This window comes from Haliotis cracherodii, unplaced genomic scaffold, assembly GCF_022045235.1.
Source record: "Haliotis cracherodii isolate W230 unplaced genomic scaffold, xgHalCrac1.p SCAF_12, whole genome shotgun sequence".
In the NCBI taxonomy this organism is placed as follows: domain Eukaryota; kingdom Metazoa; phylum Mollusca; class Gastropoda; order Lepetellida; family Haliotidae; genus Haliotis; species Haliotis cracherodii.
The window spans coordinates 24,364,173-24,372,415 of NW_027266267.1; positions in this window are offsets into that span (position 1 = coordinate 24,364,173).

An 8,243-nucleotide genomic window follows, 5' to 3' on the forward strand; every position below is an offset into this window, starting at 1 on the left:
TCACTGAACAGAAATGAATTGACCAGGTGACATTGACCAGGCAAAGCATCTGTCTTTGCATGAAACTATCAGCTGTGGGCTAAGGGCGACACAAATATTCGCGTTGTGACATCGGTGGTGCAAGTAATATGCAGAAGGGAGTTGTCGCAAGACAACGTTCTCAATAACAACAGATGTCATTATAGCTTAAACTGGTGAAATCAGTGAAGGAGAATTTACAATGTTGCCAGGTTTGTACGTTGGAAGAAAAAAAAAGTGTCAATTAATAATCTCACTCTTTTTATCTAGTCTTCTGGTAAAATGAATGATATCTTATTTCTGTCATTTAGGACCAACTGACGTCTATTTGTATTGTCCTTATCATGGTTGTCATCATTAGGATGGCACCTTAGTTCCACGATTTCGGCCAGCTAAAAGTATGATGGACCAGCGAGTGTCTCCTCCAATCTCATTAAAATCGGATCTTTCAACTGACCAATCACAGCGTCGCTTACTAGATCATGAAAGTGACAGTCAGAAAAGGTTTTCTAATGATGTAAATTCGAGTGAGTGAGTGAGTGAGTGAGTGAGTGAGTGAGTGAGTGAGTGAGTTGGGTTTAACGCCGCTTTCAACAGTATTCCAGTTATATCGCGTCGTGTCAGCTTAATGTGGGAGGAAAGCCCGAAGTGATGCAGGTCTCAGACGTTTACCATTTCGGTGAAACCCACGAGCACGGGTATGGTGCTGACAAACCTAGAAACATAATCGGGGCGAACCGGGATTCGAACCCACAATCATGGGTTTCTGGCGTGTCCAAGGGACACAAGATGCAAATTCGAAAACGTTAACACATGGTATTTCGAACGTCAGTTACAGCCCGTACGACTGACTCAAAATTATCGTCTATCTCTCGCTTCCGTGGGATAAACATTTTAACGGAGGAGGCGTTGCAAGTACGTGGGAAGAACTGCCATACAATCTCAACCATATATTATACATTCAGGTATGTCCGTTTGTTCAGTTTTCAAAATTTTAATCGAGAACCGTGTCAACATATTTTTCAAGCACAATCTGAAATGGGAGCCGCCAGGTTGAAACTTCTTGTTAATCATTTCAGTGGTCGGTCAAAGTTCGCAAAAGGTCGTTCTGCACTGACCCGTAATGGGATGTCCTCAGATCTTTTATTAGCGACAGCGAGAAGTTAGATCTGATTTTAATGAGATTGGTGTCTCCTCTTTGTTGGTAACGTTCATAAGTCACGTGACTCTTTACTTGCACACATCAGAAAAAAAACTGATGATTGATGAAACAATTTTTGGATGAGTTTTGGAAAAGCAACTTGATTATTTATCTTGAGACCTTATAGTGAAACTATATAGGAAATATGTATATACACACTGACAACAACGGTAATAGACAAGAAGCATACAGATGAAGCCAAGTGTACAGTAACGTCCAATTTAATTAGGATCCATCAGCTTGTCACAACTGTATAATCCCTTTGATCTTCATCTTGACTGTAAATCTAGATCTGGCTTCACTACCCGAGTGTTCCATTACCTGCGTGTTATTTTTATTCTTACTGTACATTTGGAAGGGAATGCATCACGTGTGGTTGCCACCTGGGGTGTTGGATAGCCTCAGCAACGTAAGTCTGTTTGCCCAAACATGTTTGTTTGTTTGTTTGTTGTTTAACGCCACACGCAGCAATAGTCCAGCTATATGACGGCTGTCTGTAGATAATTGAGTCTGGACCAGACAGTCGAGTGATTGATATCATCAGTATCGATCCACGCAATTGGGATACGATGACATGCATCAACCAAATCAGCAAGCCTGACCACCCGATCCCGTAAGTCGCCTCTTACGACAAGCATGGGATGCTGAAGACCTATTCTACCCAGGATCTTCACGGGTCTTTTAAACATGTGTAACGTCATTGTGTAATACCATTTTGTGTAAAGCATACTGTTTGATGCTGGTTAAACAATTTGTATTGCATCTTGATATATTCAATTCATATTTTGTCAACAAAACCATTTAGTTTATGAATATGATGGTGCTATCACAAACATTTAGCTCATGCAGTTATGTCCCCAGATCACAAGCTGTTGCTATTCGCAATGCAATATGCTGATGCATCTTCAACACATTCAGATTACTGATTAAACAGAAATTAGCCCCAAGGTCACATACTATTAACTGTAATTTTAGGTAATGTGTAAACAGAAAAGAGTATCAGATTTTATATAAATCCAAATAATGATATATTGTTGACGTAGAGAATATGAAATGAGTATCACTGACATAAATTGCCCCCGGCTGTTATACCGTCGCATATTGGGACAACTTCCAAACCTTCATATTTTACTGATACATTTGATTTAATTGACCCCTATTTAAAGAACCATTTCTTGAACGCCTGTTACTTCGAGCCTAACTTGATGGACTTCAAGTGCCTTTGTTGAGAGCATATATATATGAGTAAATTATACAGCTCACCTTTGGACTTTCGTATTGTCTCTATATATAGTGATTTTCAAGAGTATATATATGTGTGTGTGTGTGTGGGGGTGGGGGTGGGGGGGGGGGGGGGGGGGGGGGGGTGTGGGTGTGTGGTGGCGTTTTAGAATTTTTTTAGTACATTGGTAAACAATGTCATCCTTCTCAGCTGATATCTCCACATGTCCGTCACCCGTCACTGAGAGGTTCAGGAATGTAGTACCTATTATATAACTCGACCACTGTATTGTTCAGTAATAAACTAGGGTTATTACCCAGATAGGACAAGGACATTAATTACGGGCTCAACTTCAAAATCTAGGTTTTCAAACCATGTCACAATATCCAGGTTTTGTAACAGTATTATTTCAAAACCTAGGTTTTGACCTACTCCCAACATATTGCCAACATTTTTATATATCATGTTACTGTAACAAAACGTTAACTCTTGCACTCTTAACACCGTTGCCCCACTGAGAGGGTTCCACATCTTATAAAGTAAATTTAGAACTATTAATTGTAGTTTTGAATTGTAGAATATCTGTTGCTTCAATGTTAGGCTTATTTATTTGACTCATATTTAAATAACCTGTAACCTAGATCGTAGCCCTGGTGCGCTTCCAGTGCTTTTGTTGAGATCAATGTATGGGTGGTGACATTTCAGAATTCGTTCCAGTACTCATATCTCCAAATGATTTAAACAATATCTTTTTTACGAAAAAAGGAATTGGTTTGGTAAACAGGCAAAGCCTATTTAAACACTTCTTCCTACAAAGGACATTTAATAATTAATAAGAGTAAACTGTACAAACTAAATAAATGTATATTAATTGTACCTACAGTTGCAAATAGGTTGGTCCTATACATATATCGGTACATAAACAAACCGGTGCATCCATGCACATGTACGTATATACACAAATATGCTTGTACACCTATACCTCTAAATATCACACATACAAACAGCTAAATGATTGATTTAGTAGGACCCTCATAATGATATCGACAGGAGTAGGTGGTAGACTCATGAATATGTCTGTGATATTTGTGTGCATATAAATCACTGCATCCTAACCTGAGGCGGGAATGGATAATTGGACAGAAACGGGCACCATAGTGTAAGTCAAAGCCAAATATGTTAGGATTTTCTGTTGTGGTGATACATTTAGTAAAGTCATATACAGTATTTTTTGGACAAAACATTATCTGGTAAGTCGTTCCACATTGGTAGTGTGTCGGGTAAAATGATTTTTAGTATTTAGCTATTCTAGCAATAACATTCTGGAGCTGTGAAGACGTTCTTCAATTGTAACGTGCGCCCGCTGAAATATATGGAGGAGCAGGATCACACAGATATTCCATGGCCAACTTGTTAACCATTTGTAAAATGTTTTTAATCGATGAGATTGACGTCTTTTGCAAAAGGGTGTAAGGTTAGTTTCAGAGTATAGAGACTCGTGACTGGTACAACGGGCAGCTCCACATATTGTTCTCTGTGCGTCTAAATTTCCTCTTTCCAACGGGTGTCCCAGTCGTCTAAGGCGCCGCGGTTCGCTGTGCAGTCAGCAATTTAGCCATTCTGTAACCTCCCTATGCAAGCGTAATATACATGTGTTGCATTCTTTTCCTATGGGGAGTATTGTGGCTAGGTAGGTGGTTTGGTATGCATATTCATGTAGGTAGATGTAACCACATGTAGGTAGATGTAACCATTTGTAGAGATCTGCGTGATTACTTTGTCCCGTTCCATTGAAAATGTGCGGGGGTCCTATCATTAAAATGCAAACTTTATGGTTGGTTGGTTGGCCTTATATCTGTAGTATGATTATACATAGCATTGCTTGAGTTTTCTTGGTGATTACATTATCTAGCCTTATTGATATTTTATGTCACTTCTTTACCTCCGGTACAGCTTCGGACTGGATATACATTATCCCTAATTTCACAGTATGAAAAGTTTTATAGAATTCATTGTAAGGTTACATAACAACTCTCATGGAAACAGGGGCGGTCGGGTAGCCTAGTGGATAAAGCGTTCGCTCGTCACGCCGAAGACCCGGGTTCGATTCCCGAGATGGGTACAATGTGTGAAGCCCATTTCTGGTGTCCCCCGCCGTGATATTGCTGGAATATTGCTAAAAGTGGCGTAAAGCCAAAACTCACTCACTCACTCACTCTCATGGACACAATGCGTTCAAATATATTATATTTGTTTTGACACACACATATTCACGCACGCACGCGCGCCTGCACACATGTCTTGTGAAACGTTTATGATATTGTCAACATCTCTATTGCCTTCGTGAATTCTTATTTATTTGAAGTCCAAGTCGTCCTCAAGCAATTCAACGTTTCATTGGATGTAGAGTCTGTTTTGGAATGTTTGGTGCCCAAAGACAGTGGTGTGAAAATTCAGTTTGCAGCCTTTATATTTTTAATACTAATAATGACCTACCGATATATTATAGGAATTAAAGAATAGCTGAGCTGTCGAAGCAAGTTTCGTGACCACAGAATATCCACACCTCAACAGAAACAACACAAAATACAACAATGTGGATCTGACAAAATAAATTTTATTGTTTTTTTGACAGGAGTTTAGGAAGCATCAATACAAACATGAAGAAAGCGGAAAATATCAAAAGAAGCAGCTTATGTTGAAAATGACAATATGTACTTTGACTGGCATTTCGAAACAACAATGATAAATAGTTCATACATTTAATTGTTTGCAAGAACAAAAATAGGCATTGACAACTTTCATTTTTTGGACTCTTTTTGAACGAACCATTTCTTGATTGCCTGTAACTTTGATCGTAGCCCTGCTGGACTTTTAGTTTTTTTAGTTAGAGCAATATATTTGTTGTGACGTTTTAGAATTTGCTCCATTACCTTGAAAACACTGTCATCCTTCTCAGCTGATATCTCCACATGTCCATGTTCCCATTCACAGCTGATATTGAGGTCCCTATAAACCCTTTCAATCTGGTCAACAGACTGACCAATGTCTGTCTTGTTAGCCGCAAACACAATGGGAACGTTTGCTCCTTTCTGATTCAGAATCCTTTCTCTTATGTTGACAGCCACCTGAAAGGAAGCATCGTCTGTGATTGAGTAGACAAGAAGGTAAACATCGCTTGTTGGTACTCGTTGCAGAAAGGACGTTCTACCCGAAGATGCTTCTTGAACATGTGTCTGCAGGGTCTTTCCGCCAATGCCCAGGATATCTTCTGTAGTCTGTCGAGAAATTGAAGTGGCGCTATCTCTCCAACAGTCTTCCAATCACTTCGGGCTTTCCTCCCACATTAAGCTGACACGCCAGGATATAACTGTAATACTGTTAAAAGCGGCGTTAAACCCAACTCACTCATTGTAGCTGTATAAAGGGATATGGAGTCGAGTCGATTTGCAAGATGCAGGTATAAGGCTCTGATTACACTACTCACAACACTAAATGTACCTTAGTGATTAGTTTTTTTGTAAAGTGTTGTAACATGCAGTAGTCAAAAAAGTACATCACGTGTTTTTCCAGGTGCAGATACCATTGTGTATCTTGCAACACTTCCGCCGGAGGTGATGTCACCACGAGGACAACTTGTAACTCGCCGCAAAATCAAGCCATGGACCAAAGGAAGTGTTTTGTAAAGGCAGCATATCATGGGTTACACAACGTCAAACACTGACAAAAATGTCTCAGTGTATGTGGGTATAAATCATGATATTGTGGTTGTCCAATTATTGGCAGGGATCAGTGAGATTGTAACATGGATGTACGTAAATGTAGGTCATACAGTTCATGTGCAGTGCAATAGTCACTTTGTAAAATGGCAGAAATTACAATTAATGTGTGAAGTGATCATTGATATGTCTTATTCCCCTGATAAATATAATGAATGTGGACATTATGCAAAAAGATGAAATAACAGGGTGTTTGACAAGTGAAGATCTACAATGTTTTTGTCCAAAGTTTTTATTTTTGATTATACAAATTGAATGGATTCCACATTGACTGTATGATATGCAACATATATGACACAGAGAGAGAGTAACGGATATATCTATATATATATATATATATATATATACACATTTTGCAGTACTATATGTGTGTGTGTGTGTGTGTGTGTGTGTGTGTGTGTGTGTGTGTGTATATATATATATATATTTATAAATAGTACTGCAAAATGTAACTGATTCACATGAAGTTCAATACAAAAATAATCTGATATTAAATATGCATCTTTCAATATATATTCATAGAGACATCTCCACGACTACGAGATCTGACGTATAGTTTGGATGTTTGCGTGTAGAGAACATAATACTCACAAACGTGGTGTCTTAAAGTGAAAAACACATAAACACTTTTTCATCACACATTCACATTCTGTTTATATATGCTGGAGGTATGTGTAAATGTGATCAACAATGTTCCATCTGTATGACGGCGGTCTGTAAATAATCAAGTCCGGGATAGATAGACCAGTGATTGACATCATGAACATCGATCCACTCATTTGGGATACGATGACATGCATCAACCAAGTCGGTGAGTCTGACCACCCGATCCCTTTAGTCGCCTCTTGCGACAAGCATAGTCGCCTTTTCTCGCAAGCATGGGTTGCTGAGGACCTATTCTACCCCGGATATTCACGGGTATCGCCTGTAACTGAGAGGTTCAGAGGTTTAGTACCTTTCATATAAATCTATCACTGTATTGGTCAGTAATATATTAGGGCCATTACCCAGATAGAACAAGGACATTAGTTACTGGCTCAACTTCAAAACCTAGGTTTTATAATCACGTCACCATCCACAAACACACATACGACTCTGGTCAACACAACACAAACACAATTCAAACAATTTATTCCTAACACGTAGTTGACTTTGATTCTCTTTTTCTCGGTTATGCTGTCAGGAATGTCTGGTCTTCCCCTGTTTATTTGTCCTAGTTTGAGCCTGACCTTTACTGCCGTTGTATCCACTTCCAGAACACGAACCCCCATAGCCACTGCTGTCATGTGCTACTTTGAAATGGAAACTGTCAGCGCCCGCTCATGGCGTGACTGTGGGGCCGTGCTAATAATAGGGATCTGTGATACACTGTTAGGCGTGATTTAGAATGTACTTGTATCTGGAGCATCACACCGTGATGAATGTGTTCACGCAGCTTCGTGGGTCAGCATCCACTCACTGTGTGGCCGTGCTAATAAGAGGGATCTGTGATACACTGTTAGGCGTGATTTAGAATGTACTTGTATATGGAGCATCACACCGTGATGAATGTGTTCACGCAGCTTCGTGGGTCAGCGTCCACTCACTGTGTGGCCGTGCTAATAAGAGGGATCTGTGATACACTGTTAGGCGTGATTTAGAATGTACTTGTATATGGAGCATGACGCTGTGATGACTGTGTTCACGCAGCTTCTGTGAAGCTAGTATATTACGGAAACAAACCTTTGCAATTAGGAAAAACATTATGGGCCAAACGTACACTTGATACTACAACAGAATATATTGTCCCGTCAATATACAGAAAATACATCTTCTCGAATCTGATAATAAAATATGTTTTAGTTATAGGTAGCTACTGAAATGAAAAGAATGATGTATGTGTTGCGAGTTGATAAAATCAATCATAAACATTTCAGATTCATTGTGATTTTTCAGGGGGCACTGGTGGCCCAGTCGTTGAGGCGCCGCGTGTCGCTGTGCAGAGTTTCAAATTGTTTTATTCATTGCAAACTGAAAGGCCATA